Source organism: Cyanistes caeruleus, chromosome 22 (genome assembly GCF_971803275.1).
Source record: "Cyanistes caeruleus chromosome 22, bCyaCae1.hap1.1, whole genome shotgun sequence".
Lineage (NCBI taxonomy): Eukaryota > Metazoa > Chordata > Aves > Passeriformes > Paridae > Cyanistes > Cyanistes caeruleus.
Window position 1 is genome coordinate 3,051,227 of NC_141722.1, and position 17,251 is coordinate 3,068,477.

Consider the following 17,251-nt stretch of genomic DNA (forward strand, 5'->3'; position numbering starts at 1 on the left):
GCAGGGATGTGCTGAGTTCCAAACTCTCCTCATTTAAATGCTTCCTTAGACCTCTTCAGCTCCTGGAACTTTTTGCTGCAGTGAAAAGTCATGGAGATCATGGAGACAGGGAGCGTGGAGTTTCTGTGTCTCCATTCAGAAGCGTTTTCTTTCTTATTGCTCATCTTTGACTTGGGTTTTGATTGGTGTTTGGGGTCAAGTCGCCACTGAAATCTCTATAACCCAAAATTTAATAGCAAGTTCTGTGATTTTCAAGCCATTCATTGGGAAGATGGTTTTGGATCAACTATAGTTACTTGCTTTTTAATGCATACACAGATTTCTTCTGCATATGTTTAGATAATTCGAGTGTAGCCCAAGGAAAAGGAATTAAAAAGTTGATTACCATAATTTTGAATTTTATTTCCTATCGGCCTTTTCCTATTCCAAATGTGTTTCACTTTGCAAATTGTTTTGCTTGGATCTGGCCAGCTCAATCCTTGCAATTTCTCACTGAATTCAGTGAACCCACAACACCTGCTGCTCTCAGTGGCCACAGCTTTGTTGCCAAAGTTCTCTTCACACCTTTGAAGCATTATTTATTTACTTTTTTTAAAGGAATGAAAGTCCATGCACCATGGTAATTCCTTGCTCTCCTGTGGAGCCTGAATTTTTAACTGAAGTGTGAGCCTAAGCAAGCAGCCTGTTAATTCCCAACTAACCTTCTCTCTGGCTGATTGCAGCTGGGGAACGACAGCTTTCCCATTTTGTTGGAATAAATAAATTGGGAGGAATGTGTGGAGGAATCTTAGAGGCTTTATTAATGCCAAACACAGAGAGGCTCCTGCTTAGATTGTACTTCTTTGATTACTCAGCTGAGTTATTAGATACATGAAGAACAGCCATTTAAATGTAAATCCATTCTCCTTCTGTAATAGATAAATGGGCTTTGCCTTGAATCTGTAAGCAGAATATATCACTTTGATATAGCAACTGGAGCTGAATAAAGCCAGCCAGCAGACCAAGGGAAGGATGCAGAATCCTCTAAAGTGAATGGAAAAGAGACCATCAGTTAGTTAATTAACTTCAATTTCTATATTAATGAACTTTCTCTGGTGCTTGTTTAAGCATCCAGATGCTTGCAAATGTTTTTTTTTTCCCCTAACATCAGGTGTGTGATGGTTCTAAATGGGGGCACCTCTCTTTTATATCCCAGATAGAATTCCTTCATGTGCTCTGTGGCAGAGGCAGTGTGGGTGGTGGAAGTTGATGCTGCACTTCTCAAAATGGATTTCTCAGTCTCCTCTGAGCTGAGCTCCTTTGGGATGCTCCTTCATGGGGAGTTCTGTTCATCTCAGTTCTCTGGGTCAGAACAAAACTCCAAAGCTCGTTAGGATCTTGTTTCTTGTGTTTATTAGGATGTTATCACAAAACTTGGCAGGTCTTCCCCAGACCCTTCTGCACAAGCTGAAATCATCATAACCTGGCTCACTTTGGGCTCTGAAGGCACAAAATGGCCCTGAACCACCAGGCTGTTTCATCTTTATATCCATTTTCACCCAATTAACAATAGACACCTGTATTGTTTTCATAAATTAACAAATAAGTTTTCTATATCTAATTACATAATTAAAACTGGGACTAACTTTCAACCAATCACTTTTTGTGCTCCTAAAACATGCAGAAACATGGAGAAGAAGGAAGGAGGAGAGCTAAGAACAACACCCTTCTTCCTCCATCTTTACTCCATGTATTAAACACTCTAAAATCTCTGTTTTTGACTTCAGTGACATACTAAACATTCTACTGCTTTCTATTTATTTTTTTACAAATCCTGGTTTACCCAGGGATATTTAGAAGCCTTTCTGTCAGTGATGAATACATTTTTGGAGAACATTTCTCCATTTCTGGGTTCCTACAGGTGGTCCAGAGCTGCAGTGTGCTGGGAGGCTCTCAGCTCCAGGACTCCACAAGCTCAAAATCTGAAAGAAGAGGGGGAAAAGTGGATTCAGTGTCCTGCAAGTTGCTGGTGAGCGCTGTAGAAGGCAGGAGGTCAGAGCTGGGTGTCAAAGCTCCTCTTCCCAGGCTTCTCCTGAACACAGGGCACTCGGGCTAAATTACATTTCTGCTCCAAATTCCCTCTGGATGACTCTGCTGGTTGTTCCCAAGAGTAGAGGAGTTGAGAGAAGCAGTCCCAATGTGAGAAGGGAGCTCTTCCTGCTGGATGTTCTCCTTCAGCCCCAGGTGTTCCTCAGGAGCTGGCTCCGCTCACCAGCGCCGCGTCCATCCCCTCTGCTGTTTGTTACAGAAAACTCTGGAAGGAACTTTCATTTCAGAGGGACAGCACAGCAATTTTTCAAATGGCACTTGTCTCCTGGAGAGGGGCTGGAGCAGCCCTGGGCGATGGCACCGGGTCAGAGGAGCTCAGGGGATGACAGTCCTTGGTCGCATCCCTCGCCCCGGGTGGGATTTCGGGGAGTGCTGGCTGAGCTTGTCTGCAGGAGCAGAGCTGAGCAGATTGGCAGTGCCTTGGAAAATCTGGGAAAACCTGCCCCAGGAGCAAGGCTGGAATAAGCACATCCAAAGTTAAATAAGTGGCGTGGTCGGATTTCTGACTGAACACAGGAAGAAGAGGAATTGTCCCACGGGTGTGGACCTGGGCTGAGATGTGGGAGAGCTGCCTGCAGAGACAGGCTCCTACCAAACCAGGGGCAGATGTTTTCCTCTTGCTGCCTTTCCATCACTCAGAACCCCCTGTGTGCTGGTAAGCAAACTGCTGCTTCTCTCACACATCCAAATCCCAGTCTGCAATTCTGCTCCTGCACCCTTCGCTTTTGCTTCCTTAAAATAAAAATACTCTGGAAGAGGAAACATCTCTATTTTAGCAAAACCAGGCTGTGTTCTCAAGAGCAACGACAAAAGTACAGTCAAGAACCAGGAAAACAAATGGCAGAGTTTCATCTTGTAGGAAGTTTTCTATTTTCTTTATCTTGAGATCCTGCTGCAAGCGGAGCCATCCTTGTTATCCACCTACTATTGGGTGCTATTAATGGGATGCTTAATTCTTCTTAATATCACAGCAATCTGTGAAATGGAACAGATTGAAATTCTAATAGTTAATAGCTGAATAAATACATCTGCCAGCCAAAGACCATCTCAAGTATTGCTCAATGTAACTGTAATTAAGCTGTAATTAAAGCCAGTTAAAGCCATCAGACATCTGGGTGGTGAGAGATTAGGTCCATCCTGCTGCTTTCATTCCTCCTGTGAGAGTCAGGGGGTTAATGGGACAGTCCTCTCGTCATGGGAGTGGATTCTCAGTAATCATGGTGACCAGATTTGCAGTGATGGCTTCATTAGAAACACACTGGGGAAAAAAGAATAAAGGTATTAGATATTATATTAGATATTATAAAGATATTAGAGGCTGATCTGTTGGTGCCAGTTCAGGTGGAGGGGATAACTTCTGGTTGTGGTCTTTGTGAGGAATCCTACATGGACATGAATCAAAAGTTTCAGAATCAGAAAGGCTGGAAGGGAACATAAATTCCATCTTGTCCCAGCCCCTGCCATGGGGACACCTTCCACTAGATCAGGCTGCTCCTACCTGGACCTTTTTGCCATAATAATTTAAAATACTTGTTGAAGTTGTTTTTGCAGGCTGGGAGCTAAAGGAGCAGAAATAAATGATAAAGGAGAGTGCTGGTCATATATCCCAGAAATATCCTTGCAAAACCTTACAGTTGTTTCTGGAAACTGCCAGGTGCTGCCTTTATTACTTATAAATGCCAAGGAAGAAATGAAATTGCTTTTCATAGTGTATCCCTCCAACCTGGGGAAGTTTCTGTGGATGTCTCTGGAGGAGAGAGCTTTACTTAATCCCCTTAAAATTGGTGTGAGTGCTCCAGGTTGTTTTGCTGTTCAAACCCTGCTTGTCTTTGTGTCTTCCCTTGCTTTGCTGAGGATGGGGAAGATGGGTGACTGGTTTTGGGTCAGTTTATTTATTGCATTGTGCTGAATCACCCTGGTGTTGGTTCTGAACTGACACTGGTTGGGGTTTGATGTTTTTAAATTCATTTTTGAGTTGTGATACTGAAGACTTTGCTTTGTGAATTACCTGCTCTGGAACATCTTTCCTCACATTTCTGATGACTTATTTCCTAGGAGGGAATAAAAATTATAAATAAATAAAAAATATAATAATAAAACTAATAATATAAATAATAATAAAAATAATAATATAAATAATAATATAATCCATAATATAAATAATATAATCAATAATATAAATAATAATATAATCAATAATATGATCAATAATATAATCAATAATATAATCAATAATATAATCAATAATATACTTAATATAAATATAAAGTATAAATATATAAAATATAAAGCATATTTAATAAAAGTATTAAAATTTAAATAATCTTAAAACCAAGAAAGATATACTTTTACATAAATATATAAATATAAAAATAAAATTAAGAAGTCTGGAGATATGGCAGAGGCAATGGAAGTGATTTTCTTGCTGAGGCTGTGTTGTGAAAAAAAACCCTCAACCCTGTTTGAGCAAAACTCTGTGTGGCAGAAAGAAAATAGGACAGTTTGACTTGATGAGGATTTATGTCTGTTGGGTTTCTCTGACTTTAAATACTATCTACCCCAGAATCTGAGTTATTAAACCTCAGTGACTGATGTATCTACACAGACCAAGGAGTGACCCTGAACCTTTGTTAAGCTTTTAAAACACAAAGTTCATTTATTTAGATTTTCTTTCTCTGTCTCTAAAACTAGAATGGAGAAAAGGAATTGAGGGCTTACCTGAGAAAGCCAGAGAAGAGCAGGAGCCCTCAGAGGTGATAGAGTTGTTGTGAAAATAACATTTCTACAAGTAAGACTACACTTTTTGGCTGCATTTCCTTGAAATCTGCTGGAATTAGAGACTGGGCTTTGCACATTCATCTACCCTTATAGAAATTTATATGACCACTCCCCACCGTGAGTTTTGGCAAGCACTACTCAATATTTCATCTTAAATTGATGATGTGTGCACTAAATACTCTCTGAATATGAACTGTAGCTCTAGGAGGTCCTTTAGGTACTCAGCTTTAGTAAGCTGAGCTTTACCTGCATCAGGGCTTCATTTTCCAGTGCTGAGAGCCCAGGGGAGAGGATTTAAACAGTGCTGGACTCGCTTCCTCAGCTGTTGTGAACTCTCAGATTTTGCCAAGGCTTTGGGTTTTAAAGACAGAAGATAGAATAGACCCTCTAAAGCCACATCTTTTAGTCTTGAGACAGTATAAATCTCTTTTTCCAGGATGCCATGTGCCAGGTTTGCAGCATCCCAGGACTTGAAGCAGTCATTATTTAATAATGATACATTATATAAATATTATAGAAGTATGTGTATATATAATGATTATAATATATTGTTATTATATATTTGCGTTACATATTACATTACATATTTATTAATTACATGCATTACATATTTATTTATTACTCATTATTATCTATTTATTTTATATAGTTATTATTATATTATATAAATATAATAATATTTATTAATTATTAGATAATTAATAATGATACATTATATGAATATTATTTAAATATGTATATTTAAAATAGATATAATATAAATTATCTAAATTATATAAATAATTATATAAATAATATACAAGTATATTATTTTAAAAAACAATTAATATATTTTAATGTTAGTTATTTCCTCCCAGATATCTCAGGATGCAGATATTATTATTGCAGATGATATATTGTTATTATATATTTACATTACATATTACATTACTTATTTATGATATAATTTATTTATTTATTTATTTATTACATATTTATTATTATATTTTTATTTATTTATTTATTACATATTTATTATTATATTTTTATTTATATATTTATTTTATATAAATATATTAATATTTATTAATTATTATATAATTAATAATTGTATATTATATAAATAATATTATTATATGATATAGATATTATAAATAAATAATATTATTATTATATGATATAAATATTATAAATATATGTGTATTTAAAATATATATTATATAAATTATATAAATTATATAAATAATTCTATAAGTAATATACAAGTATATTATTTTGATAAATAATTAATATATTTTAATATTAGTTATTTCCTCCCTGACATCTCAGGATGCAGATTCACACACACCAGACACACACAGGCACAACTTCCCTTATTTTGCTCTTTGGCAGCACTCAAGTAGACACAAAGCAATGAAAGAAAGGAGTTAATTTCTCCCTTGTTCCCAATGAATTTTGCATGGGAAGCAGCCATGTGCACTGGCATCACTCTGTGCTGGAGAGCAGAACTCTGCTGGGTCAACAACCCCAGTTAAGCATCCCCCAGACACCCTCTGGGGCTATAATAATATCCTCAAAATAACAGCAGTCTCACAAACTGCTTTGGGATCATCCAGCCAGGCCAAAAGCTATTTATTGTCACAAAATGTGCCATTGCAGGGCCCTTCCAGATCTGCCACCTCTCCCAAAGTGTTTCCAGACACAGCAAACTGTGAGCCTGATCAAGCTGATATTAATATTTAATTTTTAATGGGCTAATTAAACTGACCACCACAGGTTTCAGAGGTCAAGTGTAGTTTTGGTATGTATCAGTTAATTTCTGTTTTCTTCACTAGGACTCTGACAAAATGCTGAGAAAATCATGTCTTTGTGTCAGGATTGTTCTATTCCCTTTAGTGTCTTCTGCATTTAAACTTCTGTTCAATATTATAAATACCATCTTGTTTCCCAGAATTTTCCAAGGGATAGAAAGCTTATTTAAGTTTTAAAACAGCTGCAGTAATAGGCAAACATGTCATTAAGATCCTAATCAAATACACACAATTATTTTATTGTGCAAGCTTGGAGTTTTAATAGAATTAAAAATACAATTGAATTCAAGTCCAAGGTAACATAATCCCCTTCTGTGGTTCTGCTGATTGGAATTTTAAATTCCACCCAAGAATAAATGGAAATAAGTCTCTTTTGTAAAGCACTGTGGTGCCAAAATGTGTCATCTGTAATGACATGCTCATCAGATTTGGTTGTATAATTTGTACCTTTAATTTATTGGGCAATGAGACTCTTAATATGTACTTCATGTGTCTCCAAAGGTTTCATTTGGCTGCCAGCCTGAAAAATATCAATATTTTAAGGATTAAGCGACCAAACAAAAAAAAAAAAAAATCAAATAGCCCAACAGAGAGACTAAATCAATACACAAGAAATGTTTGGGTTGCATGAAGTCATCGGACAAGGCAGAGGGATAAAGCTGTGGAGAAATCGATGTGTCAGAGGGCAGACAGTCAGAAACAACTTCTCCAGCTCAGCCGGGTGCTGCGAGGCTTGGAAAAACCAGCAGAAGGTGTGTGGTGGGGAGATGAGTGCTGGGGATTGCCCAAGCCAGCACAAAAAAAACCCCAATTCTGCTGTTTCACCCCAAAAACTGATGGTCTCAGCCAAGCCAGGCTCGGTGGTGGTGTGACCCACCCCAGGTGAGGGATGGTTGTTGTTGTGGAGATACAGAAAAATTCCAAAGTGTCTGGAGAAGGGTCACGGAAAACACAACCTTCGTAATTTATCCACAGGATGGGTTGGAAATGGGATTTGAGCATAAATCTGTAATTAACAGCCCTGTAATTGACTCATGGGCCCATCATCTGTACAATTAACTCCTTTCTGCTCATGTTGGACAAGCATTCCTTTGATCCAGACAGAGTTTGTAATTTCAGATCTATAGTTTTTAACTGAAAATCCATGCGGCTGAAGAAGATTAAAGTCTCCTCAAGGAGGGACACTGCCAGCACACACAGTGTTTCTGTCTGATTGAAGGGTTTTGAGGATCTTATACCCTGAAGGTGACATGTTCCCTGTCAGACGTGAGGCAAATCAAAAGTTGAAGCTTTTTAAAATTTGTCAGTGGATCTGTGGCGGATTTTTGTAATTAGCCAATAATCTCCGTGACCGTGAAGCGTTTGGAGATCTGCTGTCACTGAGCTCCCTGGGGCTGCTGCAAAGGTGTGGGTTTGATTTTTTCTATGAACTCATAGAGTTGATCCCATCAGGGAAAGCCCTGGAACTTGTAAATCGAGCAAAGAAAACTGCATAATTATTTCCTATGATACATCCTCATGCGTTTCACCGCGAGACTGTTACAGGCTCAGCTCTGGCTGCTCCGTTTTTACATTTTTAACTCCTTTGCCTTTCAAAAACCTGTCTTTCCATGAAAATTTATGGTGGGTGCAAAATTTCTCATCTCCCAAACAAACCAAGTAGCTGGAAAGGAGCAGCCAATTAAGATGCACGATGCTTTGCCCTAAGTGACAGCCCATAAATCAGAGCCCGTGGAATATTACATTTTAATGCACTGCTGAAGCCTCGTGCTCGGAGCATCCACAGCCCCTGGCATTGCTTAGGGATGAAGTCACTCCTCGGGGGAAGTGAGGGAGGTCACACTGATGCTATAAAAAGGTGTCAGGCCTTTGGTATGTTGTTTGGAAAAGTAAAAGAAACAAGATTCTGGGCGTCTGCTTGCTCTCACTGCTAGAGGAGGTGCTTAGGAACCTAAAGTGGGTTCTTACTGCTGTTTAATAAATGTGATTTATTAGGAGACTGAAGAATGCTGTTAGCAGAAAGGCTTGTGAGAAAAATTAACAGAAAGCATGACTTGAAGGGTTGAAGCTCAGAGCAAACTCACTAAATTTGGCAAGGAGCACATTAGCTAAACAATGCGCTTGGGCACGAAAAAATCCCAACCATCAAGGAACAGGGTCAAGAAAAACACCCTTCTGAGTGGAAATGGGTGTTAGAGATACCCACAGAGCCAGATCCTCAGCTTTCACAAAAATAACACAAGAATGTGCAGAGTAACAGCAGAAAATTCCCCTAAACTGTATTTTATTCTTCTTTACTTTGGTTTTTACTGTATGCTGCCTACCCTGCCATGAGATCAGGGAAAGGGGCAGTGCACACTGATTCCTCTGAACTTTGAGGTGGTTCACAGAGGAATATCACTGCTCCTCTTTTGGGGGGAACCCAGCTGAACCCATCCTGAATGTGGGGGATCCTCCTCACAGGAGCTGCTGGGAAATTCTGGTGGGGGAACCTGCCCTGCATCCCTGACCTTTAGTGAAGCTGGTTCTTTCTTTGAGAAGATTCTCATCTGTCAATTCCTTCCCCATTCCCTCTGAGCTCCAGCCTTATCTCCATGCCTGGATGTGGTGCCTTTGTTTCTTTTATTTCCAAGGGGTCAAGGGCTTACAAGGCAAGAAATCAAAGAGATGGGGGAAAAAAACCCCCCAAAAAAAACCCCAAAAAACCTCCACCCAACCCACAGAGCCCAACAATGCAGAAAGGAAGGAAAGAAGTGACATTGCTGCGAGTGCCAGCACTTCTTTCCTTGAAGTAAATGAATTCTGTGTGAGTGGCAGGGGATGGAGGATGCTGTTCCTGATCTCTCACTCCAAAGGGCAGCACATCCTCTGCAGAAAGGAGAAAACCTCTGGAGTGGCTTCAATCCACCACAGGCTCAGCCCAAATATCGCCACAGGCACCGAGAGCAGCTCAAATAAATGTAATAAAAATGAATTTAATACATTTAATATAATGCAATAAATGTAATAAATTAAAAATGATTTTTAAAATTTAAATGAAATTTAAAAGTTGAAAGTTATTTTTAAAATTTAAACGAAATTTAAGTTAAAAATTATTTTTAAAATTTAAATGAAATTAAAAAGTTTTAAGTTATTTTTAAAATTTAAATTAAATTTAAAATTTTAAAATTATATAATTTTAATAAATTTAATAAATGATGAGGATAATTTATTCAATAACATTAATAATATTAAATGATTAATAAATTGAATTAATAATAATTAATAATTGCTACTGTATTAAGGATTTGTTTATTTTATTATTGAATAAATTAATTTGTAAATAGTAATGATAATAATTAATAATTATTAAGAATGCATTTATTAAATAATAAATTAATTAAATTAAATTTAAATTAAATTATTAATAAATTAATTCTAATTTAATTGAATAAAAAGAATTAATAAATTATTTAATAAATAAATGAAAGGAGAAGCACGTCCCTTTGAGCTCCTCCCCTCTGTGCTGGGGACTGAAACTCAGGTTGGTGCAGTCCTGCTGGCTCTAGGGTGATGAAGATTTGGGAGCTGATCCCCAGGCACTGGTGCTTTGTGGGTCAGCAGAGCAGGAGTGTGAGCAATGTGTGTGTTAATCCAGTGTCCCTCAGGATTGTTATAAACACATATCGCGATATTGTCGCAATTATTAAATGAATGTTGTGTGTATAATGTTAGAATAGCTGTTGCTAGGTCTTTTTCTCCTGCTGTTAGCTGGGATTTCAGCATAGGTCAGAAGAATTTTGGGTGTCAGGTCCAGGTCCTGCCTGAGCAGGCTGGATAACTGCAGTGAGCAGATGATGAGGCCCAGGCTGCTCTCAACCCTCAGTGCCTGTGGAAGAAGGAGCCAAGGCCCAAATTAAAGATGATAAGAGAGAAATCAACACTGCAAGGCCAAGAAATGCACATGCTCTAAAAAAGGCAGATCCAAGGTGTGGCCATGCAAAATAGTTCCTGGGAAAATTTGAATATGCATGAAATCCATGCAGCAAAATACTATATAAATGGTGTTTCCAAGACACCAGGTGTGCTCTAGGCAGAGAGCCAAGCACCCATCCATTTTAACCCTTTGCTTTATTATCTTTGTCCCCTATTGTCCTTTTGTTTATATTAAACCTTTTAAAAATTTATCAGGAGAATGAACTTCATTTTTCACAGGCTGCATCACTGCCCTCTGAATATCACACACAGGGTGAACACTTGTGCCAGGTTTGTAGGCTGGACTCAACACCTGTGCTGTCCTGGGTCCCAAATTTGGCTGGAGCCAGCCCAATCGACCCCTCCACGCTGAATTTCCAGCAGGAACCTCGCCCTCCTGTCTGGAAAAGGGCAGCACAGTCTGCCCTGCTGCTGCTGGAGCTTTGCTGCTCTCTGCTCTGAACACATCCTCTCCACTTCTTCCCAAATGCAGAATTATGTCCTGCCCTCCAGCTGCCCCACCAGAGCTGGTGCTCAGCTCCACCTGTGCTCATTTATTCATTTTTGTTGGAATTTAATGATCAAAGCATGAAGTTATAAGAAAGTTCCTCTCCCCCAGTTAAAGATCCTTTCATGAATAATTCCAGTGTGCCTGTTCCTTGCTCATTGTTACACACAGCAGCCTTGGCAGATGAAGAGGTCAGTCCTTGGCCTACACAAATGTTAATTCAGAGCTGAATTTCTTTCTTTATTTCCCTTCCAGGTTGGCAGCCCTTTGTTTAAAACAAAAATACCTCCAATTCTCTTTAATTTCTTATGCACAAAAATGCATTAATGATAAGGCAATTTTAGGCTACTTCAGCTTGTTTGACCTCAAAGGTGTAGGAGTTAGTTAGTATGGGTTGTATTGCCTGAAATTATAATATAATATCCTGCACTTTGCACCCTGCTATGTATCCTGGAATATCATAACCCACCAATCAAGAAATAATCTCTGGGTTTGCACCAGTTTAACCAGAGGAGAGTATTTCCCCTATGCTGTTTTCCCATTTCAGTGCCTCATGGAAGTCCCATAATTAATTAAAACATATGAGAATTTATGCAAGCAACTGAGGGAAAATATCAGAAATTTGTGATACTCAGTATAAAAGGAACCTGAATTTGGATTAAGCCCATTGTAGTGCTTTGTATGAATTCATCATTTCTCCTGCCTTTCTTTTTTTTTTTCATTTGAGGCAACTTCAGAAGATAAAGTTGGAAGAACAATGAAGCTACATTCTCAGATTTCCAGCCAAAAGGGTGTCCTTCTCCTTTTTCATCTCATGTTTATTATTTTACCCCATCAAATAAAAAATATCAGATACTTCTGTTCGAGTAAAAGCAATGTGTAGGAGGAACCAGAGGAAAACAGGCTGGAGGCTTCCTCAAGAAAGGCAAAATCTTATTGTTTGTTCCTTATCAACAGAAAGCAACAGCCACATTAAATGGAGCTGGATAACACTAATTAATTCCTCTGTCTGAAACTTTGTGTCATCTCTCTGTGTGATTAGGGAAGGGCTGGGATGAAAGGCTTTGTCTCTGGAGCTGCTGCTCTGTTTCATTTCTCGAGGTTATTGTGACAACATCCTCCCCCAGCCTGAGCTCGGGGCTGTGCAGAGCTCCAAACCTCGCTGGCCATCAGTGGGAGCCAGATGTGGGGGCTGGCACATCTGGACTGTGTGGGAAGCCACAAGAGGCCCTCACCCATCAGGCAGATGTCAAACCCAAAGGTGCAGCCAGGGTGATGCTTCTCCTCTTGTTTCCAAGTGAAGCAGGATTAGCTTGGCCTGGGATCTGAGCAGGCAGCAGAACGAGAGGACACAGCCTTAAACTGCACCAAGGGAAATTTAGGCTGGACATTAGGAAAAAGTTCTTCATGGAAAGAGTGATAAAATATATAAAATTTATAAATAAAATAAAATATATATAAAATATATGAGAATGGTCTGCCTGGGGAGGTGCTGGAGTCACCATCCCTGGATGTGTTAAAAAAAAAGACTGGATGTGGCACTTGGTGATTTAATTGGATGTTTTAATTGAATGATTTAATTGAAGTGTTAGGTCTGGGTTGGACTCGATGATCTTGAAGGTCTCTTCCAACCCAGTCATTCTGTGATTCTGTGATTCTGAGCTTTCCTTTGCTGAAAACCAGCCAAAATGAAAGTTTGCCAGGAGTCAGGGAGGTTTCAGTGCAGGAGCAGAGCAGAGGGTTGTCCTGCTTGGTATCACACATCCATGGATGGCCAAACCCATGGGCAGTGAGGGGAGCTGCAGTGTGGTCTGTCCTGCAGGGTCATTTTTTCATGAAAAGCCTCATTTGAGGTAATTTAAACTTGGGGAATAACTGGCATAAGGAGCATCTGCACTTTTATTTTGTGTTCTTACCTTTTGTTTCCCTCTCTCTGGGGACCCTAAAGATGCACAGGACAGGGAATCCTTCCCTGGAGCTCGTGTGCTAAGCAAGGAGTGTTTGTTTTTATTGTAATCATTATTATTGTTGCAAATTCCCCTATTCCTGCACCTTTCTCCCTGCCTGGTGGTTCCTGGGATATTTCCCAGCCCCAATTGCGCTGCCCACACAGATTTGCAAAATGGGGATCAGTAATCTTTGTTTTTCCTAGATTTCCTCAAACCATTTTAAGACCCATTCGAGGTCAGGGAGACCTGTGAACTCTTCAAATTATATTCTGAATAGCTGCACATTTGCCCTTTGTATTCATTTGCACTAATCAGTCTCTTCCCTGTTATTGCTGGTGAGTCACTCGCAGCTTCCCCACTCCACTTCTGGAGTTTGCATGGTCGATTATGACCCAGTTTGGGTAATTTGTCCTCATAATGATTCATTTATCACTATCCAGAACCCACTTCAGCAAAACACTTAAATGTACTTTCAAATGCTGTACTTACAAAGAATTAAAATAAGCACTTGCTTGAATGGTCTGGAGGTGGAGAAATTGTGTGTAATCACGCTTCTCCCTCACTGATAGTACTGACAAATGTTCCACCTTACAGCAATTTGCAAAAAGTAACAATTGGAGATAAATAATTTTGATAAGCAGAATCAAATAACAGCAGTGTGTCATTCCTGATTAGATTTGACATTGTGCTAACATCCATCTTCCCCCAACAGCTGTGTTGATGCAAGGCTTTCCTGCTGGAATCTGCCTCTAAATTATGAAACTGTCCAGAATGTACAAAAAGATTTATTTCAATCCCAAGATCATTGATTTGTTAGAGAACGACAGAGGAAACCGTGGTGTTTGGTGGATTCCTTCAAAGCACATTTATAGAATTGATTCTTTTGCAACCAAATGCAGAAGAAATATTAATTAGAGTTGCTTCAATCTGAGTGCTGCTCCACATGGCCAATAGTGCTGCAGCCCATACAGTTGGTTTTATTTTATATATATATATTTATATTATATATATAAAATATATATTTAAAAATTTAATAGATTTACAATATATTATATTATATTATTGTATATTCACATTTACAATATATTATATATAATGTAATATATAAAAATATATATTATATAATATATAATATATAATATATAATATATAATATATAATATATGATATATAATATTATTCATTATACATGATACATGATACATGATACATTATATCTTTTATATTATATATTATATATTATATATTATATTTTATATTTTATATTCTATATATAATATACAAGAATTATATATTTATATATTATATTATATACATATATAATATAATATATATATATAAATACACACACACATACACACACTTATATTTTTTATATATATATATATATAAAAAACCTTTAGCAGCTGAGTTGTGGCAGTGAAAACTACCTGAATACAAGCAAAGTTCTTATTGAAACTCACCTCTACATTTTTATTTAAACCACATTGCAAGTTAAATCTTGACTAAATAGGTCGGGGAAAGTTTTAATGTGAGAACATGTTGACTCTGAGTACCACTAAATACTTTGTTTAATTTGCATTTGTTAGAAAATTTTCCCATTAAAACCGCAGCAGAGCGTGAGCTGTGGTACTGTGAATGGTTTCAGGACAGGACTTTTACACCTTATTAGCACTGCAGTAAGGGAAAAATACTTTAAAAAGCATTAAGGGGGAAAAAATGTCATTAAGAACATATTTGTCAGCTTCCAGAGATGCTAATGAATAGGAACATAATGGCATTAACAGCTGGAGATCATCTTCTTTTCCAGGGAAAACTTTAACCTCAACACTTCTTTCATCTTGCTATGGAAATATGCACTAATGAAAGCTCTTCCCAGGATGGGAGCTATTGGGGGATTTAAGATGCGGGGAAAAAAAAAAAAAAAAGAAGCCTTGTGAGTGCAATTCTCCTTTATCCTTATTTATATTTAAATTATAATTATTTATATTTAAATTATAATTATTTATTTTAACATATAAATAAAAGCCATTACAAAGAGTAACAAGAGGAGGCTGTGGAAGAAGCCGAAAGATTGAGGTCTTACACCTCAGTGTTAATTTATGGTGGTGGCAGCGCTGTGCTTGTCACACAAGGAGGAAAACCCAGGAGAAGATGTCTGATGTCCTCACTGCAAACACTTCTGAGGCTGAGGAGCAATCCTGTGGGGAGAGAGGCTGCTTTTGCTTTTCATTAGCCTAATCTCGTCAGAGTTTAATAGCAAAAACATGATAAACCTCGTGTTCTTTTCATTAAAGAAACCTGTATCTCCTCCAGTTCAGTGTGTGCTATCTGCTGGCGTTATTAAGGAGTTTATCATCCTGATTTCTCATGCAAATTACAAAAGGGATTGGAAGGATTTGCTCCTCAGCTGAGGAACGAACCTGCTGGATCCAGTGGACCTCAGCATCAAAATTGGCACCTGAAGATGCTTTAGGCAGATGGTGCTGGAGATTGTGCCAGCAAATTACTCCTTGACCACGGCTACTCCTCTGCTGTGTGTTATTTTGTAGATTTAAATCTATCCTTTATTCTTGTCAAAATACCTGTGGGAGGATTTTGAAGTGTAATTTTAAGCTGCTTACTTTGGAAGGTGTTAATACAGAGAAATGTATCGGAATCACAGCAAAATTTTAGAAGGGGTCTTTGTCTCAGGATGAAAGTAACATCTGTGTGTCACAGATGAATGAAAACTGCATCTGGGACAGGTTTCCCTTTTGTCTCAAAGGAGGAACAAGAGCTGAGTCCTAAAAATTAGCACAGACAACCCAAAATGAGCTGAATTTTAAAGGGAGGGAACTTCACAGCGCACTGAGAGACCCTACAAATGTATTTATCTTGCCTTTTTCTCACATAAACTTCATAAGCTCTGATGATAACTCAGTGATCAGCAGCAGAAGGGCCCTTTTAATGAGAAACATGAAGAATATGTGTAGTCAGACTAGACTGTGAAAATGTGATGTTTAAAATACTACAGAGAGATATCCTGGGTGTGTTTGTGCTTTCTGTGTGAGCACAGTGTCACCAGCTCCACACATTCCAGCTCTGGAATGGTTCAAACAGAATCTGTCTCCCACCTCCCTGAGAGTGTCTTAAAATTGTCTTTGAAATGTGGTAAAAGTACACACTTTGATTCTCACCATGATGTTTTCAGTCTGAGCTCAGCTGCAGCTTCCCAAAACCAAATCAGAGCTGTTCCTAGCTGTTGGGCTAGGAGAAAATAAAGAGCTGCTTTGGGCTGAAATAAAGTCACCGTTGATATCTGCTACCATCAGAATAGAAATATATAGAAATATATAAAATGGAATGGAATGGAATGGAATGGAATGGAATGGAATGGAATAGAATAGAAATATATAGAAATGAATAGAAATGAATAGAAATGAATAGAAATGAATAGAATAGAATAGAATAGAATAGAATAGAAATGAATAGAATAGAATAGAATAGAATAGAATAGAATAGAATAGAATAGAATAGAATAGAATAGAATAGAATAGAATAGAATAGAATAGAATAGAATAGAATAGAATAGAATAGAATAGAATAGAATAGAATAGAATAGAATAGAATAGAATAGAATAGAATAGAAATGGTGTTGAAAGGGCAGCAGGAGGAGCCTGTTGGCCACCTGCTCTGCTCTGGCTGTTGTTGGAGCTCCTGTGCCCACCTAAATCAGGAGTTGTGGCAGTGAAATGAGTCAGTGGAGCCCCACAAATACGAAGCACTTTGCCAGAGCAAATCAAACTGCTGTAATATGTGAATCACTGCTCGCCCTCTGAGTCTCTGTGTTCTGCTTTTTGTGTCTGTTTTATGAGCTGCTCTTTCATTGCTTTCTTGGCCAAACTGATCCTGCAGCAGATCAGCAAGAGCTGCTCCAGCTGAGGCAGCTGTGGACCTGCCACTGCAGCTCTCCACAGCCTAAGAGCCAGCTGCAGCTCCAGCACCTCTGGGATACCCAGAGGAACCTCCCCAAAACGCAGTCATTTATAGTCTTTGCTTTTCACTGGCTACCTTTGATTTTCCCTTTGATCAGGCTGAACAAAGCACGTTTCAGCTCGGGCTATCAGCGTCGGAAGGTTCTCCCAGGCCAGGATTTAGCTGGGAGCAATTGGGAGTTAATGGTCCTGTGTGTGATGCTGTTG

General features: G+C 38.3%; 1 protein-coding gene and 1 long non-coding RNA gene across 2 annotated transcripts in view; one reads left to right on the top strand and one right to left on the bottom strand.

Moving 5' to 3' along the window:
* Positions 1-17,251, top strand: part of KAZN (kazrin, periplakin interacting protein) — a 207,076-nt gene that overhangs the window by 24,190 nt on the left and 165,635 nt on the right. The window lies entirely within an intron of this gene.
* LOC111938734 (uncharacterized) lies at positions 3,151-17,242 on the bottom strand. The gene is made up of 4 exons (XR_015278759.1): positions 17,121-17,242; positions 7,104-7,176; positions 4,097-4,139; positions 3,151-3,346 (listed from the first exon to the last, which is right to left on the bottom strand). It is a non-coding gene; the product is annotated as an uncharacterized LOC111938734 (long non-coding RNA).